The sequence below is a fragment of the Cynocephalus volans genome, chromosome 8 (genome assembly GCF_027409185.1).
Source record: "Cynocephalus volans isolate mCynVol1 chromosome 8, mCynVol1.pri, whole genome shotgun sequence".
Classification (NCBI taxonomy): domain Eukaryota; kingdom Metazoa; phylum Chordata; class Mammalia; order Dermoptera; family Cynocephalidae; genus Cynocephalus; species Cynocephalus volans.
The window spans coordinates 11,206,175-11,229,166 of record NC_084467.1 but is presented as its reverse complement, the minus strand read 5'-3'; positions in this window follow the sequence as shown (position 1 = coordinate 11,229,166).

The window sequence follows — 22,992 nt, the reverse complement described above, 5'->3', positions numbered from 1 at the left end:
TGCCATCTCTGAAGTTCTCTCTCTCCATATTGTTCTCTGTCATCAGGCTGCAAATGTCCCAGCTATGTCCTCCCCGGCTCCGGTTGTCACCTGGTATCTTCTTGTCTCCATCTATGGCAAGTCCTGTGCATGGCAGAGAACACACCTGTGACTGATGCCTGGGCTCACGGGACACATCCGCTGCTCCCCACCATCCTGTGGCTCCCCGGGTGCCTGGGAACACCATGGCTCCGGACTCAGGCTCATCCACTCCTAGCCCAGACATTTCTCTTGCTGCTGGGTCGCGCAGGATGCAGCGGTCTTCCTGCCTGTCCGTCGGTGGGCTGGTGACCTCCAAACTGTCTAGGGTAACACAGGGTGCAGGACCTCTGATCAGGGCCCTCTAACACCCGCATTTCCTCTGCTTCCCCTCAAACTCTCTTTTTTTCTCCCTGCAGATGGAAGGATATTTGCCATTTACTCTTCCATATCTGTTCCTCTCGTGCTCTGCCCTAGTCTATAGAAACTCAGAGGCCAAACATGGGCTCTGCTTTCTCCCAGGTCAGCTCTTCCCAAGGGCAATGAATGCTGCAGGGGGCAGGAAAACCTGGGAGAGGGGAAAGCCTCAGTGGACGGCATATGCTCATGGGGAAGTGCAGCCCAGCCTCCCTGTGCCATCCATCCTGCTGCTCTCTCGGCTTTTCTCAGACACCTCCCCTGCTTTGTTTTCTTTTCCTCCTTTCTTCTGCAGCTTCTTCCTGCCTCCTGGATTCTGCCCAAAGAATTGGCCTATGAGGCCATCTACAGCAAAGCACAGGGCTGCTTTCCTTCCAAACTACAAAACCATGTCTCAATCCTGTGCCTGTGTCGCCAGAGGCTGCTTCTTTGACTCCAGCAACTATTCGTTTTTATTATTTTTTTAAAAAAATTAAATTTCCAATTATTTAGAATCATAGTAAGTCAAGGCTGAATGAGACTCAGATTATTTCTAATCTCTGCCCCCCTGAGCCTCCCCTCCCCCCACTTTATGGCTAAGGAAATGATGGCTCCGAGAGGACAAAGTATTTGCCAGTATTTTTCAGAGTCCTTAGAGCTAGAAGATCCCGAAGGCAGATATCCATGCAGATGAAACTTTACTTCCAGTCCTGTTTCCTGCATTTTCAGATACAGTACATTTCAATTAAGCATCTGCTTTGGCTCTCAAAATATTAACTACCAGCATTTGTCAAGCACCTATTGTGTGCCTGGCACTGTGTAGAGCTTTCAAAATAGAGTATCTCTATTAATCTTCCTAATAACCCATGTTTTCTTGATTTTACTGATGAGGAAACTGAGGCTTGACTGAGGGCAGGCCATATGCTAGTGCTGGACTGGACTGAAAGCTCGTCTGTGTGAATCCAGGGCTGGAGCTCTTAACAGCTACGTCACACAGCTCCACAGCGGTGCAAGGACTGTGTTGATCAACCCAAAGAGGGCAGATCAAGAGGTGAGAGCAGACCTTCTCTTCCTTGGCAAATTTATCACTCAGGACTCTAACATGCTTACATGACTGATGCGTTCTTACTTTTTGTTCAGAAATGCCTTCAGATAGACTCCAGTTATACAGAGTATGGTGCTCTGATAATGGCAGATATTTACTACCCCATTTAACAGATGAAGAAGCTAAAGACCACAGCAGCTAAGTGGCTTGTTCAAGGTCTTATCAAGGCCAGTCAGTGCTGCCACTTGGCTTGAACCCAGAACTCTGATCCCAAATACAGTGAGCTAAAGGATGTAAAACACCCATTGCTAATTCTGTAGCACACAGTAGGTGCTTGGCAAAGTTAACTGCATCTCCTCACCTCTCTGTCCTCTGCACGTTGTTCCCAGGGGCTGAGCACACACATGCAGCTAAAACAATGTATATTCCTCCGCTTTGTTTTATGGCAATGAGAATCTGTGGAGCCATCCATCCACTTCATCACTGTTGAAAAATAATAACTGGATGATGTTCCCTTTGGCAGCTGTCTGGGCCTGGTATTTAAGCAGCATCCAGTTCCAAAGAACCTCCCTTTAAAAAGAGATCAGAATTGCACATCCACCGTGTATGAGCTGGAAGGTAAACAAATGTTCTTTCTTACCCAAATATTTCCAGCTTTTGCTTTAAGGTGTTTCTCATGGTGGAGCCTATCATGTTGTATATGCAGGACTGGATGAGCTTAAGGGTGTACTGTAAGTCACAAACTACACTGACACGTGAGTTCTAGACTTCCTATTATCACTTTGATTCCCGCATCAGCCTTTTGGTTGCAGATGACTCTCAGTGTGTAAGAAAAAGAGATTTTATTGGCTCACTAACTGAAAAGTCTGGAGGTACCTTAGCTTCAGGTATGGCTGGATCTGGGGGCTCCCAGAAGGTCCTTCTCTTCTCTCTCTCGCTATCTTTCTGCCCTGCTTTCCTCTGTGTTGGTTTCACTTTCACACAGTCCTCCCTCCTGGTGATAAGGTGAGCCCCACCAGCAATGGCAGCTTGTTAACATTCCACCAGGCAGGCCATTCCCAAAGAAAAAGAGAGCTCTGCATCAACAATTTCCATATACTCACAGATCTGAGTCTCACTGGCCTGGCTTGGGTCACACGCTCGTCTCTGACCCCATCACAGTGCTCAGGGGCATGAAAAATACTGATTGGCCAGGTCTGGCTCATGGGCCTTTCTCTGGATCCAAGTGGTGATCAGTCCACCTAAACCACCATGACCTGCCAGTGAGAGGGTATGTTCCCTAAAGTAAAACCAATATTCCATTTCCAGAAAAATAGAAAGTAGATATTTAGCAGGCCAAACAACAGATGACCACTACAACTAGATTCTTTACTTAGAACACAGATAATTAAAAAAAAAAAAAAAGATTTTGCTGACTTTTTCTCACCAAGAAAGTCCATGTGCAGAAATTCAAGGGGATAGGAAAGAAAAGTGGGTCCTGATTAAAGAAATGGAGCTGTCGATGGAGGAAGGAAAGACACTAAGAGGTCAGGACTGATTCATTTCTTTTCTTCAGCAACAGGAAGGGGAGACAGCATGTTGCCTGTCCTCAAGGAACTTATAGTTGAGAATAGAGTCAGGACTGCAAACACACAGGACCAAATATCTCGATCCAACAAAATCACTTCAACCTCAGTGACTCATTCGTTAAGGCTTTATCTGTCAAATGTTTGTTGACAGTGTACTATGTGCTCAGGCCCTAGGGATGCAAGAGTGAAGAAGGCAAATGAGATTTCTGTTCCTGGAGCTTAGATTCTAGGTGAGAGAGATACAAAATAAGCAAAGGACCCAATGCATGAGCAGAAGCTTTTCAGGTATGTGAGACAGCTGCTGGGAAGGACACAAAGCCGGGTGTATGTGAATGACCGGTGGTGATGGGGGTCAGCAAAATCCTAGTGAGGCGGTAAGGCTGAGACTTAAGAATAAGCATCCATGAAGATCCCATGGGGACGAGGCTCCAGGCACAGACACTAAGGCAGGAAAGAACTTGGCATGGCTGAGAACCAGAAAAAGGGTTAGTGGACTGGAGCGCAGAGAGCCCTGACGATCTCAGGCATTCCGTGAGTACTTCTTACAGTGAGAGAGTGTGGTCAGAGGGAAAAGATTAGATCGGGATTCCAGTTCTGCCACTTTTTCGCTGAGGAACACTGGACACGTGGTTTATACTCATTGGACCTCTCATCTGAAAATAAGATAATACAGGTTTCTTAGGGATCTTTAAGGACTAATTAAGCAAGATCATGTAGGAGACAGGTCATAGTGCAAGCCCATTTCATGTTAGTTTTCTTGATTTCATTGGCAAGAAGGAAATTATGGCCTAGTATCAGGTAGATTTAGGGAAAAATCTGTCTTGCTAATTTTTGTTCTTTCTAGAAGACTGGACGCATAGGACAAAGGTAATGGAGTATAGTGTGGAATGAAAAGGACAAAAACAAAGTGAAAAGATCAGAGTGGAATGGAATACCATCCTAATGGTGGTATCAGTGAAATAAATAATCACCATTTTTTTTTTTTTAGCTCACACTGTGAACCATAGGCTTCAATAGGTCTTTTGCATATGTCATCTGACTTAATCCATCAACACAAAACAATGACTCTAATTGAACAACAGCCCTATCAGGTGGGTTGGTTTATTAGTGTTATTTTATGAATGAGCGCCAGGAAGGAGGTTCAGGAAAGCCACCCAAGACCGTGTAACTAGCAAGAAGTTGACCCTGCATTTTAAACCATTATATTACCCTGACTCCCCAGGTAGAATTGCTAATATAGGCACAGATCCTTGTTACAGTTTTGCAGTTTTTTTCTTTTTTGACTCAGATGGTTCTTACTCCTCAAAATCCTAATGTCTCCTCACTTCAAATGGTTAAATATGTAGCATCTTCAAATGAGGAAATTAATGATACTGAACCTCAGAAACATTTTTTTTTTAGAAATTAAAGACACCCCTAAGAATGTCCTCCTAATTGTAGCAACCTGCTACATTAATGCCTGAAAACTCATTTACAATTCAGCTATTAAATGACAAACCATTACCACCATCTTTATTGCTTTATATTCCCCTAACAAATTTATTATGTAATTACCCTGCATAACAACATCATTTTAGGATGTAAAGTTGAAATAAGGTCCCTATTTTAAAATGCTTACTATTATATGTTTTCAATATCTAGTCTATATAAATTATCTAGCATTGAAATCAAGTTTTCTCTTTTGTTAGCCAGGGCTCCATAAATAGGTTTGGGATCCCTCGTTTGAGGAATCTGATTCTCTTTTGACCTCTGCTGCACGTTAGAAAGAGGAGAACACTGGACCTAGAAGTTTCCCATTCTTTAGCTTAGCCTCTCACTAGCTGCAAACTCTCAAGTGTACAGTACAAGCTTGTTGGGTTTGAGGATTGGGGATTATGAAAATGGCTACTATTCCCAGCCACCCCATGAGTCAGGGCCCAGGTTTAAACAGAAGCACATCAACAAAAGAATGGGACTTATGGGTAACTTGAGCAATTCCTGACGCTGCTTCTGACTGTGGGAGTCAGAGGAACCCCCCAGACAAAGACAGAAGGACAGAGCCTGGCTAACACAGAGGCATAAGACAATAAGACATAGAACGCCGAAGGAGAAGCCAGTTCACACTGATACTTCTTTTCCTAAAGGCAGAAGAATCTGGACATGTTTCTAAGGGAAAGGGTCTAAGGAGTGTGCCTGGAGATGTCCCCGAGGAGGACAGCTTTTGCAACACTGCAGATAACCAGCTGGGGAACCAAACTAAAAGAGATCTTTTAGAAGCAAACTCAATCCTATGTGATATTTTGGAGCTATTTTTGTTCCTCGGATTGATTAGGAGAAAACCTGGCCAGGGACTGCATTCCAAACTCGTAGCTTTTCAGTCCCAAGAAAGACAGGGACATTGCTTCTCTCCGCTGGAGAGAAGTCTGCTTGATTGTCCAAGGAAGGTGTTATTGGAACAGTATGGTCTCAGTTGTCAGATCCAAGTCAACTTGTACCTCTTTGCAAGTATTGCCTTGAATAGTAATAAGAGGATCTGCTGTTTGACTTTATCTCCATCTTAATTTCTCTCATAAACCTAGCAGGGTGGAATCTGGCAGAGATTGTGTCAATGAGAGCTGGAAGAGCAGCCAGCAGGCTGTGTTCTAGTGGCCCCAGCTAGCTGTGTGACCTTGGATATGAGCCTTCATGTTTCTGGGGCTTTGTTTCCTTGCCTGTGAAATTAAGGGATTGGAGCTCATTGGTGCTTGGTATGCCTTTATCAAGTCAGTGGATTCACAGCAAGCTAATAGTCCAATGTCCGGAATCTACCTATGCAGTCTAATTCAGCCGTTCTCAAATGGGGGTCCCTAATGCCACACAGGGGGCATTTGACAATGTCTGGAGACATTTTTGGGTGTCACATGGGGTGCATTTTGGGTACCCCATGGGTAGAGGCCAGAGATGCTGCTAAATATCCTACAATGCACAGGACAGCCCCCACAACAAAGAATTATCCAGCTCCAAGTGTCAATAGTGCTAGGTTGAGAAACCCTGCCCTAAACTATCAATTAGACATAAACTTATATCATCTCTCTAAGCCAACGTGCCGCCAGCCGTGGGAGATGTCCTAGATCAACTTCTTTCTCTTGCCCTCTGAACAGTCAACAGGTCATCCTAAGTGCTATTGTCAGTGAGAATTCCTAGGGAGAAAGACATTCAGCGAATCTTGTCGTATCTGAGAGGAAAACTTGATGTCAACATGCATTTGCTCCAGTAGGGAAAAACACACAGTGCCCTCCGCATTTCCTCTAGAAGGAAAATTCCACCCTGACCTCCCTTGCCACCCCCTGAAAAACCCTTCCACGGCCTCCTGCAGCTGCTTAAGTTATGCATAGAGGATAAGCAGCTTTGTTTCAATCTTTAAAATTCTAACGTTTAAACTAATGCATTTATTTATGGCGAATGCAGCTTTCCACCCAGAACATTATGAATTCTTCTTCAGGAGCCCTGAGTAGAATCAACCTCCCCCAGCCTGGCTTTTAATATGTGAGTGCCATAGCTGTGGGTTTCCACTCCCTGCATTAACAAGACCTGACTTTGTGGATCATTTAATATTTATCCAAAATATTTGATACACATATAATGACATAATCACTCAGTCCCTTAGCCCGACATGGTTGCATAAGCACCTACCGGCTTTGAAAATCTACATTTTTTAGAATATGTTGTCAGTTAGTATAATGTATTCTGGGGCATAGATTTCTTGCCAAAATAATTCTGCCCGGTGAATGATAAATGTGTTGTGATTATTTCCTCAGCTTTTGTGAAGGCATACAGTAGGGACAGTGTCTTGAAAGTGATGCACAGAGCAGCAGAACACAGTGCTTCTTTTTTTAGTTGTGCCATATTTAGAATTTGTTTTCTAAATTCTTTCCCCAAACTCTCTTTTACTAGTTTCTACTCCCTGAAGTGATTGGGGCTGGCAATGGAAGGCTCTGTTCAGCTAATAAGTTCTTGGCTCCAATATGTGTCTCTCTTAGTTAAGCCCACAAGCACTTAATGAACTGTTGTGTCTCTCCTGGGTAAAGGTCGTTGGAGCTCAGGTTTAAAGCAACCTCATCTTTCAAAACTGGCTTGACTAATGGAAAAATCCAGAGTCCCAGATGTCTGCTATTCCTGGCTTTCACCACAGTGAGTGGGAATGAATATCATGTATAATATGGAAACCTGGATTACCCCTAAAGAACTCTAAAGCACATGATGTTTGATTAGAAGTGTAAATGGTCAACTCATAGAGTGCTGGCTAAGTCTAAAGAATTGAGGGGGACCACCAAAGACCACTGAGATCACCAAACTGAGATCTTGACCACCAAAGAGACCTCTTGATCTAGTGAACTCAATTTCAACACCTAAGAAGCCTCCCTAGGCATAAAAAGCAGATGATAGTCTGCTCTCTAATAGCTCAGAATCATCCTCGATTTCCCAATTTCCCTCCCTTCACACCTCCCAATCCGTTACCAGCGCTATCAGATCTACCTCCAATACCTATCCTGCATCAGTCTACTCTTTGACCCTATAAACCCCCAAATCCAAGCCACCATTATCTCTTGCCTGATCGTCTACAATAGCTCTCTCATCTTCTCTCGCTCCACCACCGTCTGTTTTCCACACAGCAGCCAGAATAATCTTTAAAAAATGCAAGTCAGTTCATGTCACACTCCCTGCTTAAATCCCTTTGATGACTTTCCATTGTTTGTAGAATCGATTCCTGGGGACTCACTATATAGGGCTGTCAGATTTAGCAAATAAAAATGCAGAACAAATAGTTACATTTGCATTTCAGGTAAACCATGAATTCTTTTTTAGTGTAAGTATACCCCAGGCATATTTGGGACATACTTATACCAAAAAAGTATTTGTTGCTTCTCCGACATTTGCTGTAACTGGGTGTTCTGTATTTTACTTGGCATCCCTGCTTATGAGGCGCTCTGTGGCCTGGCACCTGCCTGCTTTTCTAACTCCATTTCATACTCCTGTCCCTCGCACTTCCCCCAGCAACATTGGCCTCCAATATTCCAAGCTGTTTCCTACTTCTCCGTCTTTGTGCTAATGAATCCCTCTGCCTGGAATGTTCTTGCAGCTCTTTGCATGGCTTGCTCTTTCTCATTCTTCAGGTCTCTGCTCAAATGTCCCCTACCCAGAAAGGCCTTTCCTGATCACTCTATCCAAAATGAACCCTTTCCCCATCCCAATGAGCTCCCGATCACATTGCTCTGTTTTTTCTTCCTAAGGTGAGTATCTATTTATTTTTTGTCTGCCTGCTTGCCTGCCTCTTCCAATGGAAGGTGTGCAAGGCTTTGTTTGTCTTGTTCGATGTTGCATTTCCATATCAGACACAGGCCTTGTGCATGGCAGAAGCTCAGGGAATCATTTGTGAATGAGTGAATGAATTTAGGTCTGTTCCTCTGCTCTTAAAATAAAATCTGGTCTTGTTCCCATGTCCCTGCACATCTCTTTGCCTATCTCTCTGAAGTCACTCAGGTGAAACCTTTTGTAAGGAGGACTAGCATAGGTAAAGCCCATGGCAGTTTTGCTCATTTGGTGAGCAGGTTCTCATCTCCTTTTGTCATGGATGAGCCACACTGGGTGGTGGAAAGACCATGAGCTTGGGCGGTAGAAAGATCTGGGCTTGAATCTCAGCTTGGACTACGTCACTTCCTCTTTGAGCCTCTATTTCCTTATCTATAAAACAGGAAAAGTCATACCTCATTTGTAGGAATAGGGTGTAAAATTAAATGCAATAATATGTGTAAGCAACCAATATAGGACTTGATGTACCCGAGACAAAGGGCTCTTTAAGATACCTCAGTGGTACACTGTACTTCAGAGGCTGCTTAAACCTTCCATACATCATTGTATCTCCCTGCTGACACTATATACCTCTCCTTTCTCATCGCCCTGTTAACCTGTTCCCTGTAATCTTTGCATTAAATTTCCCAATAAGCTCTTAGCTCTGTTTATGCAGCTCTGTGCTGTCTACTTTCTTAGAGGACAGAACAGGCAAGCATTGATCCTGGGAAGGCCCTTTCTAGTCTCCTGCTTGCACCTAGGATGAGACCCATTCCTGTCTGATCAGGTTCTGCTCCTTAAATATCCCCCAGGCTGGATCTGCTACAGATGTCCCTGTTGCCATGGTAACTATTATGGCCAAGATTTTCTCAAACTATGAAGGGAGAACAGCAGAGGTCCAAAGAGCAAACACAATTACTCTTACACTGGGCTTTAAGTGCTCTACATAAATGCTGGATGACACATGCTTGGACATTTGGGTCTTTCTAACCCTCCTCTTACAGTAACCACCAATGTCATATGGGCTTGCTGACTAGTGAAGAGAACTTCTATTGAAACCAGGCAATTCACTAGGTTACTGTTATGATGAGGTCACAAACTATTATCCATTGAGTAGGGACTTTTCTTTTAAAGTTTGAAATGGTTTTACTAAAGTCATAAAATACATCTGTAGTTTGTTATTATATTTTTACCTTTGGTGTGGCGATGCTGAAACATGCCCAGAAATTCTCACCCTCTCACTGAGAGGTGGTGGAATACGTCTCCTCCCCTTGAATCTATGATGGCTTCAGTAACGTACTTGTAACCAACAAAATACAGTGACAGTGGTGCTATTGCTGAGTGACTGGGCCATAAAAGGCCTCACTTGAACTTATGTTTGGAGCCTTGATTATCATGTAAATCTAATTACCCAGAGGTGGCCATGCTGTGAGGAAGCCCAAGCTACCTGGAGAGATCACTTGTACATCTCCAGTTGACAGCTCCAGCTGAGGTCCCAGTCAATAGCATTAGCCATCAGACATGTGGCACTTCCAGAGGTCTCCAACCGCCAAGTCATCAAATCACCTAGCTGTGAATCATAGCTAGATGTGTTTTCCCAGCTGAGACCCAGACATCATGGAGCAGAGATAAGCTGGTCCTGCAATGCCTTGTCTGACTTCCTGATCCACCGCATCCATGAGCATAATAAAAAGGTCCCTTTAAGTTGCCAAGTTTTGCAGTAATTTGTTATGAGCAATGGTAACTGGAATAGACAGGCTGGCTTTCTAGGCTGTGTCAGGGACACCTGAAGTTCAATATGTCTAAAACAATACCCATGATTCTGTCTCTCCTGGTCCATAATTTGGCCCCTTTCCAATGGCTTCTCTTTTTTTTCTTTTAACCTCCACCTACCTAGCAGAGTCATCCAAACTAGTAATGTGGAAGGCATCTTTGATTCATCATTCTCTGTCACCTCTCCGTATCCAATCCATCACCTAATATATTGGTTTGACCTCTCAAACAGGCGCATTGTCTGGCTGGCCCACATTTGGCAGAGCTGTCCCTGAGTACACTGTGGTGGTGGAGGAGGGAGAGAAAGCACAGACATTGAGGGAGATGAACTTGGGTCCAAATCTCAGCTCTGCAAACTGGCTTGGACAAATGGTTTTGCCTCTCTGAGCCTCGCTACCTGCATCTGTAAAGTGAGAAGAACAGTAGTTCAAGCTTCATGGCGAGCAGTGCATGTTAAGTGCTGAGAGTCGTGGCTGGCATGCACGAGCCCTCAGTGAAGGGGAGCTTCTTGTTATTTATTTATCACTTGGTGTGGATGTGGAAGGGGGTGACCCCAAATTATTCCAGCCCTCTGGGCATGGAAGAGTCCTCCAGCTGGGCTGGGCTTGCCTTCAGGCAGCCAGACTTTGCAGGGTGCCATCATTCCCCTATACCCCTAGTTTTTTCCAGAAGTCTCCAACCCCCAGTTACCAAATCACCCAGCCACGGGTCACCCCCAGATGTTGCATCTTCCCATTGAAGCCCCAGACGTCACAAAGCAGAAAGAAGCTCTTCTTTCCACTATGTCTGCCTGAATTCCTAGTGACCCTAGTAAAAAGGTCCTTTTAAGCTGTGGAGTTCGGGGGTAATTTGTTATGTAGCAATAGTAAGTGGAGCATATGGGCTGGCTCTGGTTGATTGTGTCAGAAACACCTGAAATTCAACATGTCACTCTCTCCTGGTCTAGCCTGATGGCTTTACACAGCATCCTTGGGCTCTCTTGGGGTAGTATTTCCCATGCCAATTAAGCCAAAGTCCTTCAGCCTCAGGAATAATGACTGCTTTCGGGATTTCTCAATGATGGGGGAGGACGGGGAGGTGAGCAGCTGTGTACATGATATGGGGTAGCTGGATCCATTTGAAGGGAGTCTTGGGAACATGTTGCTCTGAGTGCTGGGACTTCAAACCTTTATTAGGCCTTCAGAGCTTCTATTGGACACCAGAGTGAAATGCTTACGGATGTAATTGTTGACTGAATTCCATCAATGCTTGATTCATTGTCCCAAGGCTGTCAATTAAGAAAAGAAACATGGTTTCAATTTGGGGCAGAAAGACCGCCCTTCCTCATATTGACTCTACTAGGAGGTGTCCATTTTAGCAAAAAATCTTTTAATGCGCTCTATTCTGCTCTCAAAAAGAATTCTGCCTTATTGGAGTGATCCCCGGCGGATGTACTGACTGTATATTTAGCCTTTGATTCCTGGAATACAGGCTGTTAGGTCTTCCAGCCATCGCTCTGCAACTTTCGTTTCCATAGAAACTAATGTTTATGTTTATATCCATGCAGACGGTTCCTATCAGATTTTACTTCTCGGAGCAGCTGTTGTAAGTCATTTTCACCAAGACGGACGTTAGTGTTAGGGAATAAAGTCCCCATTCTACTGAAACAATAGTTTTGTTCAGCATCATTATGAGCCCCAAAGTCAGAGGGGTTCAAAATGAAAATAAATGGAGTTGGGGGAGGAACTTATCCGTGGGGTGGTCCAGAAAGCAAGTAATCCGGTGCTAAAAACAAAGACTCAGCCCACAATTAAACCCATGCTCTGCAATTAAACAGGGGTTTCATCGATCTCTTCTCTGGGGAAATCTGAACACAATGTACATATTTAAGTACCAGTCTGCTCTCCACAGCCAAAGGATATAACAGCTAAGTGGAATGACAATCCATCTCCGAAAAGGGATGTTCTGGGCACCTCATTGATGCAGATGCACCACGTAGGGTGGCTAGTTAACTTTCCCCAGTGTTCTTGCTAGGGCTCGGCCTGATACTTCCTGCACCGCCTCTGGAAGCAATACACACAACCTCCTTTGCAAAGCCAAGGCCACTGCCAAGTCTAATAGGCAGCTGCTGTAGCGTTTCCTATTCAATCTTGTTTCTGTTTGCTTTTGTTGTGACTGACAATTTATATACACATATGCTCAGTTTTATTTCTTTACTTATCGTGTTCATCCTTTCAACAAACACCGAGTTGCCACAATGTCCCTGGTGTCATCTGACAGTGAGTCATAACAATGGGATCTCAAATTTATTGAGCATTTACGATGCGTCAGCAACGCGTGCCATGCTTTTTGTGGGTTTTCTCATTTAATGCTCACGACAACCATCCAGGTAAATATGATAGTTATCCCCTCTTTTGCAGTTGAAGAGTCTAAGGCACAGAAAGTAATTTGCCCAAAGTCACACCGGGCGTGAGCAGCAGAACTGAGACTGGGAGCTCCAGAGTCCACTGTCGGAACTGCCATAATATATTGTCCACATCATTCTGCTCTGCGGTTCACAGGCCAGTGGGAGAGACAAATGTATAAAAAACGACTATGGCTTGGCTATATAGTAATAGTATATTGCACGCCATTTATACTGCCCTAGAAACATAGAAAGAGGTGATTAAGTCTGCCTGGAGGAGTGGAGCAAAGTTTAACAGAGGCGGGCTGTATCGGCTGGGGCTTACAGAACGACCAGGAGTTTCTCACGTAAAGACAGAAAGAAAATGCCTGCCAAGCAAAGGGAGCAACCCACTGAGTGTCGTGGATGCACAAAAGAACAGGTTGTATCATCTTTGTGACCCGCCCTTCACCGGTCCCCTCGTTCACTTTTTATTTTATTTTTATCGTGGTAAAATATGCATAAGATTTACTATCTTAACCCTTTTTAAGTGCACAGTTCAGTGGCGTTAGTAATTCAGTGTTGTGCAACCATCACGACCGTCCATCTCCAGAACGTTTTCATCTTCCCAAACTCGTATGCATTAAAACAATAGCTTCCCATTCTCCCCTCCCGCCACCTCCTGGTCACCACTGTTCCACTTTCTGTCTCTATAAATTTGACACTCTAGGTCCCTCAGATAAGTGGAATCATACAGTATTTGTCCTCTTGTGTCTGGCTTACCTCCCTTAGCATATGTCTTCGACCCTAGTTAACTTTTGAACATTCAGTTTCAGGGTTTTGTCACTTTAGTCGATATTGCCATGCAACTGTGGATGGGGTCACATGTCACAGAGGGAGAAGTCGAGTGGACGTCTATTGGCTTGTCTGCCTAGGACCTGTCTCCTCGGACCTGCCCCTTCCTTCTCCTGGGCACCTGCTTACAAGGGGAGGAGCCATACTCAGACCCTCCCTCCCAGCCTCCTGATTGGTGCAGGAATGGCCTCTGATCTAAGCTGGCCCATGACCCTCTTCTCTGGGAATTTGGAACTGGGACCAAAGGATTCCCATCAGTGTGGCCATTCTTGGAAATAAAGGGGACTTCAAGTGGGGAGCTATTAAAGGTGGCCATTTCCCACCAGGTGGGCAGAGAAACAGAAAAACTCTTTGATAGAGAGAGAAGCAGAAACGGAGAGAGGCAGGAGAAGGCATCCCGAGCTCCCTGCACAGCTGCAGCTTTGGGTGATATTTTCTTCCTGAGGCTCAATTTCTCACTGCCCGTGGGTTCTAAGGGACACCTTGCAACCTTTAAATCAGAGCCCCTTTCTGTTTGTGCTATCTCAGGTCAGGTTTTGTCACTTGCCACCAAGAGTTCCAGTGAATACAAGAAGAACATAAAACCTCTTTGCTGGCCTCCACCTGCACATGAGTTTGGCCACTGGGGAGAAGAAATGCAACCTATAGCTTCTTACCTGGGGGGAGAAATTTTTGCTCAATGTTTGCAAAGAACTCTGAGATTTTTGAAAAGATGTCCCCAGACAATTACAGAGTGTCGAATCCAAAGCTTCGACAGGAAGATGGGTGGTTGCTGGAGCATCCTCCTTGTGGAAGGCCATTGCCTGTGACTAGCTTCTTTTCCTACAAAATAATTCTCCCAAATAACCGTCACCTGTCCCTGGGTAGCAGATCCCCTGATATCAGCTGTCCCTACTTCATGTTGTATCCTCTCCCGGCTTCCTTTCTGCAATTCGGTTTTCCAACTAGAACTCACTCATTGGAAATACCTACAAATGGCTTCTTTCTCCACAAGCAAAATGCTTGGCATTAGTCCTCACACTGGTTTCTCTCATTTCTACAAATTCCCCCATCTTTAGTAACATTCTGTAGCATTTTAACTCAAGGCCACTGGCTCTCCTCAAACTTGTCTCCTACCTTTAAATTGACGGTGAACTTGACCAGGGCCAGCCTCCTAATTATACCAGACTCAACACCGACGAACCCCACGTCTCTTTCCATTTTGTAGTTCAGAGACACAGCAATTTTGTCAGCTATAAACCATGAGACTTTGTCCTTACTGTGACAAGGTCTGGGGGCTTCCTAACTGGAAATACAATCAGGGCCTGGATTAGGGTTTTTAAAGCCAGGCAACCAGGGCACAAATAAAGAGGTGCTAAATCTCAGGTGCCAGCTCTGCACTTGCATGACCCTAGGAGGCAAGGGCCTCTCTGAATTTGTGCCCTGGGTGCCTCACACACCTCACTCTCATTCTGGCCCCAGGTTACAGCTCACCACTATCTCCCCAGGATTTTTCAGATGCCACAAGGTGATCAGATCATGGGATGAAAAGTTTTCTTGAGAAGGAGCTATTCCAAGTCCTGAGGAATGAAGTGCCCTGGCCCTAAGGAGAGCCTCTTGGTATAGATGCATCAACTCTGGTTTGCATCTTAGCCTATGTGATCCTGTCCGTGGATTTCTCATCTGTAAAATGGGAATAATAACTCTTCTGTGTTAGCATAGGTGTCAGGCGGGTTGGATACGTAGGACGGTATGTATCCCACATGATCTCTGGCATCTGGGAAGTTGACCAGATAGAGGATCTGTTGCAATTCTGTGTGATTTGATGAGGGATTACGACTAGTATTTAGTGATCATCTAATATAGTCAAGCCCTGTTCTAAGCATTTTATACATATCCGTTTATTTAATCCTAATAACACTTCTCTGAGATTGGTGTTGCTATTGACCCATTTCACAGAGGAAAGAATGGAGGCAAGAGCACGTAGCTGGTGGGTGCAGGAGCCAGAAATTGGAGCCACCAGCATTCCGTCTTCCTGCCCGAAGGCCCATGAGTCTGCATTAGAGAGTCATTCATTAGGATCTGTAAGGCATTTAGGTATTCTGAAGGCAGAATGTTCATGGGCTTTGAGCCAGGGCCGAAGTGAAAAATCTGGCTCTTCAACTCATTAGCTGTGTCATCGGGCGGCTCTCTCTGAAGGGTGTCTATAAACTGGGGACCACAAAGTTACTGGGAGGATGGAATGAGATGGAGCTTGTAAAAGCCCTGTGACGTACCACGCACGTTCTGAATGTCTGTCAGCACTGGCCACTTTGCTGTTGCTGTGACCCACCTTTCAGGGATGTGGTGACCATCACACAGGGTTTGGGACATACCAGGGGCCCAACGGATGTTGGGGGTCTTCCCCCCACCCTTCAAGAGTCTTCAACTCAAATGTGGGATGCATAGAAGGTAAACATTTTAGACTGACCTTTTACCAACAGGTAACATTTGGATAGGCACCTACGGGTAGGGTCTACCAGAAACCTGAACCGAGGACTCCAAAGAGAAAAGGTAATTGTTTCTCTGACCCCACTTCCACTATCACCCCACAAAAGATGGCCTAAAAAAAGGAAATTCAGAATGTAGTTCTAAGAGCTGGATTGCAAGCTCTCTGAGGGCAGGGAGCAGGTCTGTCTTCTTCAAGTCTATTGCTCTAGGGTCTATCACGGAGCACTATTTCAGTTATGTGGCAAATAAATGAACGAGTGAATAAATGAACATATTAAGACTCTTCAGTATGGAAAGATGCAGAATCAGCAGAGGAAAGCCATAAAGGGGATGGAGAGATGAACACAGATTTCATCTAATACAGGAACAGATCCATGAGGGGCGTTCCCAGCACTGACTCCCAGGGAGCATTTTAAGAAACAACAGCTTTATTGAGATAAAACTCACCCCTTTGAAGTCTACAATTCAGTGGTTTTTCTTATGTTCACAGACTTGTACAACCATCGCCGCTATCTAGTTTCAAGACTTTTTCACCACCCCCCAAATAAACCTATACCCATTAGTAGTCACTTTCTATTCTCTTCTCCCCCAGTGCCAGGAAATGCTAATCTGCATTTGGTTTCTATGGATTTGCTTATTTTGGATATTTCATGTCAACGGAATCATACAAATGTGGAGCCTCTTGTGACTGGCTTTCACTCAGCATAACGTTTTCAAGGTTGACCCATGTTGTAGCATATATCAGTAATTTATTCCTTTTTATGGCTGGGTAATATTTCTTTGTTTAGATTGATTATAGCAGAGATTTTGGTGGGGACTGTGGTAGATCTGTAGATCAGTTGGGGATCACTGCCATCTTCATATGAAGTCTTCCAATCCACGATCATGCGAGAGTATTTCCATCTCTTTCAGTGTTTAATATCTTTCAACATGTTTTGTAGTTTTTAGTGCAGAAGTCTTGTATTTCTACTGTTAACTTTATTCCTAAGTTTTTTATTCTTTTTGGTTCTAATCTAAAAAGAATTGTTTTATAGAATAATTTCATTTCTGAATAGTTCATTGTTAGTGTGTAGAAATACAATTGATTTTTATATATTGATCCGATATCCTGTAATCTAACTGAACTCATTTATTAACTCTGATTGTGTGTGTGTATGTGTGTGTGTGTAATCCTTCGGATTTCCTATATGCAAGATCATGGCATCTGCAAATAGATCTAGCTCTCTAATCTGAATGCCTTTTATTCATTTATTTTTTTCTCGCCTAATTGCCCTGGCTAGAACCTCTGGTACAATGTTGAATTGGAGTCGTAAGAGTAGACATCCTTGTGTTGTTTCTGAGCTCAGAAGGAAAACATTCAGCCTGTAACCATCAAGTATGATGTTAGCTGTGGATTTTTTTTTGTAAATGCTCTTTGTCAGATTGTGGAAGTACTCCTCTGTTCCTAATTTGTTAAGTGTTTTTGGCATAAAAGGATGTTGGATTTTCTCAAATGCATTTTCTGCACCTATTGAGGTGATTATGTGGTTTGGGTTCTTTATACTATTAATATGGTGTATTACATTTATTGATTTTTGTATATTGAGCCAATCTTGTATTCTTGGAATAAATCCCACTTGGTTATGATATATAGTCCTTTGATATATTATTGGCCTCAATCTGCTAGTATTTTGTTGAGGATATTTGTGTCTATATTCAGATGGGACAATTATCCGCAGTTTGCTTGTGATTTTTTTTTTTTTTTTTATCTCATTTTGGTATCAGATTAATACTGGCTAAGAAAATGAGTTGGGAAGTGATCTTTCTTCTCCTAATTTTTGGAGGAATTTTTGAAGAATTGGTATTAATTCTTTAAACATTTAGTAGAATTCACAGTGAAGCCATTTGGGCCTGGACTTTTCTTTGTGGGAAGTTTTCTTTAGAAGAAATTGGTCTCTTATAGGTCTATGCAGATTTTCTATTTCTTCTTGGGTCAGTTTCTGAAGTTCGTGTCTTTTAGGAATTTTTCCATTTCATCTAGGCTATATCATTTGTTGGTAAACAATTGTTCATAGTATCCCCTTATAATCCGTTTTATTTTTGTAAGGTGGGTAGTAATGTCTACTCTTTCATTTCTGGTTTTAGTCATTTGAGTCTTCTCTTTTTTTCTTTGTCAGTTTAGGTAAAGGTTCATCAATTTCATTGATTTATTTTAAAGGCCCAACCTTTGGTTTCCTTGATTTTCACGATTGTTTTTTTATTCTATCTTTCATTTATCTCTCTTCAAATCTTTATTATTTCCTTCTTTTTGCTTGCTTTGGGTTTAATTTACTCTTGTTTTCTGATTCTTAGAGTAGAAGTTTAAGTTATTGATTTAAGATCTTGCTTCTTTTTTAAAACAGGCATTTATAGCTATAAATTTCCCAGAGGACACTTACAAAGTAAATGCAAGCTTGTACTACTTAAGATCTAAGGAGTTATCTTGGCTAAAAAGAGAAATAAAATAAAGTTTAGATAGGTGTTTCTCCAAGTATTCTGTAGTCAAATAAGTTTGGGACTAGCTGGCTTAAAGGAATTGAAACAGATTCCTCCACTGAAGGATGGCTCTGTCCTTTGACATGCTAGTGTGGGGTATGACACACCAGAGGAAGTGTGGCCCTTGGGTTCCCAGAGTTTATTTGTCTGAGGCGAGGAGTATCTTTAGTGCTGGCATTCTGCAAGCAGGGTGGCAGCATGACATGGGGACCCTAGGTTCTTTTGCCTTGGTGGCATTTTCCTTTATACAAAATATTAAAAATTGTATTTTACAACCACATTGACATAAAGACGTATATAATGCAACTGGATTCATTACTATATCTCATCATTATTATACTGACTTTTTCTTCTAAGTTTAAAAGAAATTAAATTTAAAACATTTTTGTATACCTTGAATGGTGTGGTGGCCCCAGCCACCATGCCTGCTGGAGAAGTTGGCCAGGAGCAGAGCATGGCCAGGTGCAGAGCACACCCAGAAGATGTGTGCTCAGCGGAGGCTTCAGGACTGGGCTGGCAAGCACCAGGCAAGGAATTCAACCATCTGGGGCCCAAGCCAGGGTCATTGTCAAGACTGTCACCATGAACCATTTTCAGCATTCAAAAGGAAATAAAAAATCTCTTTAGTTAGGAGCTGAGCGTCTTCATATTAAATAAAACAACTTCTTTCTGTTTACACTCACCCCTCCCTCTGCTAAGGCTTTGGTTTGCTTTGGAGCAAGGGATAAGAAATGAGCACTGGTCTAACCCAGTTAGACTGCAGAACAATCCATCATGGGACAATGGCCTATTGTTATTCAGAAACACCACCCTCATGGGGAGTCCCTGAGCCTGCAGTCAGCTCCTCACAGAAAGAAGGACAGGACAGAAATGATCCCATGGCAGAGCCTCAAGGCTACTTTCTCACTACCTGGGACTTGGTTTGGGGAGAGCGACGACGAGCAGCCACCCTGAACTCGAGGTTTGCAAGAGAGGTGTGCTTGGTGATGGTGGCGATTGCAGAGGGACCTCCGGGGTCTCTGCCTGTAAGCTTCCTTCTGTATCTGGGAAAAGTTGGGAGGTGGGGGGCTCATAGAACTGCCTAAACTCACATAACACACCACAGCCAGGGCTGGGATTAGAACTCTTGTCACCTGATGTCCAATCTGGCATCCTCTCAGTTTCACAAAATACATTAACCAAACATTTACAGCATCCTGTGATTTGCTGGAGACTCTGCTTGGCGATGTACTGGTCATGGCCTTGGCAGGAAAGCAATGGCATAGTCAATAGGTTAATTGCTAAGTGTCTAATGAAGGAAATATTTACCACGCTACAGCAGGGTTAAGAAAACCAATAAAGGAAGACAAAACACCCAAGGACAGACTAAGCTGTTACCAACCCCAGCCTGAAGGGGAAGGGGAGAGAGAGGCTCCTAGAACCTGGGAGAGATGTAGTGAAGGGGAGGGTCTGCCCCCCTGCAGCGGGGTCTTAGAAGCTTACAGCCTTGGCCAACCCATGGCTAGGATGGAGGGAGCCGGGAGAATAAATATCCTACTCCTCTGCCCCCACCTTCCACCTTCCATTTTTCATCTGTGCCTTCCCAACGAGAAGCCCGAGGCCACTGTCCACTTTGGCATGTTTTAGTTTTATAAAATATGTTCAGCAGTTCATGAGCCTATTCCAATTAGAAAGCAAAACAATGAGCCTGTGTGAGGCTCCAGCCTGGGGCACGGAGCAGGCAGGAGAAGGTGGGGAATGGGTCTGGAGGGGCAAGTGGACAGGAGCCAGCACAGCAAACAAATAGGGAGTGGAGGAGCCAGTCCTGAGCTAGGAGCTCATGATCGAGCAGGGTTGGGGGGTGGGGAGGACAAAAACACGCCGACAATTAGACATGGATTGTGTGCTGGGTGAGCTCAACATGCTACGGGAATATGAGAGAAGAAAACTGGAGAAGGGGACCAGAGAGGGAAGTCAGGGAAGGTTTTCAAAGAGAGAACCTTGAACTGAGTGCCGGACATTGAATGTGACTTAGGTGAATAGGTTGTTAAAGCACAAACAAAGGAGACAGAGCAGACCATTTGAGGAAACAGGAGCCAATCTACGAAGTTTTGGATTTTAACCAGAAGGTCATGGAAAGCTCTGAAAAAATGTCCACAGGCAAGGGATTAACCTGACTTCTTTCTAATGACGGGTTTTAGTCACTCTGCGTTGTCTTCTACATAGTACACACTATATTCCATCACACATTGGATGAGCCACCCGACGGTTCCCAAGGGGACACTCAACCGTTGATACATTGGTTGGTGGCTATATTGGAACACAAACCTTAACCCTCTAAGTGTCCCAGATCCTCAATTCCTCTTGACAATCTGGTTTTCCAAAAAATCTATCTTCACAGGCCGAATGAGGTCAGCAGTCAGCAAGCAGTATCCAATACCTATTATTTTACTCGTTTTAAATTCCATACTCATTCATGTGACCAACTTTAAATTCAAATGAATTAGTCTCCTGGTTACTCTATTAATCCTGAAGTTGAAAACCTCCTGAAAGTAATGCAAAGTTACGTTCTAAGGGAGCAAAACAACTCTGATTTACTTTTGTGAAATGTTTTCCCTTTTAACAATGATTGATTACAGTTTGCCACTTTCCAGACTTCTTTAGGATCTTACAGCTGAGTTTTTAAAAAGTTGTTTTTCTTTAGTAACAGAATTAAGTCAGGCATGTAAAAGATCAAACTCCACAAATGTACCCATTCTCTTATATCTCTTAAAATTGAGATTCAATTTCACTATCACCCCTGTCTCTGCTTATTAGTCAGAATCCCAGAGCAAAAAGGGCGGAGTTGGTGTTTTATTGCTATCTGAGTTGGAGAGAGAATGAAGCTTATGGGTTTTTCTGTAGCTCCTTGGTGCATGTTCTGTAATAGTCTAGCATTCTTTTGGTGGATATTTAATACCAGTAGATTGAATCTTGGCAGAGTTAGAAAATAAAACACAATGTTGCATTCAAGTATATATAATACTTTAGTCTAGGCAAAAAGATGATAGAGATGTATTTCTCAGTTGTCAAGTTCTGAGATCAATGCATGGAGAGAGAGCCAGTTGCTCTATAGATGCACATGTAGGTATTTCTGCAGCTTCCAGCTAGTTTCTGTGTTTGAATTCCAGCCCTTCTGCTAAGCTTTTCAAATGCCGATTCTATGTATTTAAGAGCGTGCACGTGAATGTCATGCTTTTCACCTAGCCACATGTACATTTTCATGTGCGTCTCAATTCCAAAGAGATACTTCAGTATGATTTAGAGCCCAGTGGCATTCTGAGAGCCACTGCCAAGCTGCTTTAGAGCTGAAAATTTCAAGGGAATCGGAAATGAGGCTTCTATTTTCTTTGTTACTGTTCCTTATCTATCATTTTAACAAATGTATCCGAAAATGATTGCAGACATTTTCAAGAGCAATAATAATTAAAGTCTTCCAGCAAGTTATTCTTGCCTCTGAAGAAAACAACTTATTTTTCCTCTGGCCTTTATGAACATAAAAATATTAAGGATTTTATCAAATCTCTAGCCTCCCAACATTGTATTTACTAGTCTACGAATGTCAGTCTGAAGAATAGATTCACATGCACATGCACCCGCAAAGGTACCTGATTTATTCCCTTCCTCCACAGAACGTTCACATTCCTTACTGCAATTTCTGTATTGTTTCAAACATTTGTTGTTTCTATTTTGATTCTTGATAAGCAAGGAGGAGAGATTTAGAGCTTTTTCCTAGTTAAATTCACAGCAGGGATTTTTTTCTTCTTTTTTTGAATATGCAACTATATAGCAGAGTTCAATTTTGTGCATGAACTGGCAACCAGCAGCCCCTTTAAAGCCCCATTTATTAAAAATAACCACATGGCAACATGGACCTTTTTTCTTCATTTTCTTGGCTCGGTGAAAAGTGAGACTGTGAAAATAAATAGCAAACCTTAGAAAATCCTGTCTAATAAACTCAAAATGCTGGATCAGGTAAAAAAAAAAAAAACTTTTGGAGCTATTAAGAAAGGAAAATAAGGGGAAAGATACAATATTTCACTCCTAAGAACCCACCATTCAAAGAAAGTAAGTTGGTTTCCCGACTCCCTGAAGACAAATGATGGAGAAAGGAAAGCCCCCTTTCCCTCAAATGTTAAAATTTCTGGATGCATTTTGCACGCTCTTGAATCAATTGGCAAGACCTGAAGGCAATTTCATTTTCTAGAAACCCTCTTCTACTCCTAATTTCCTAACCATCTCAATGGTGGATCACTGAGATACAGGTTACTGGGCATCTCATTTCCTGCTGATTTCCGGAGGCTACTTCTAAGAAAGAAGGAACACTAGGGAGACCCAGAGCTCACAGGAGCCTAACATAATCACTTCTGTCAAACTAAAATTGTGACCCACGCTAATTCACTGTGACCGATCGTTGGCAATTCAAGAAACACGCTGGATCTACTCTGTTAATTTAAATTATTCCAATATGCCTCATCTACCAGAAAAGCAAGGAACCCGAATTTCTTCTCTTTGCCTGGAGGTGTGGACTGAACCATTTGGCTAAAAGGGGGAGTTAACAGTCACTGGGGTGAGGGACTTGATGGAAAACAGGGTCTGGCGCCCCTGCCTGGTCTATGGTTGTGGCCTTCATCCAGAGCTTTCCAAGTCTAAAGGAAGGTTTGATT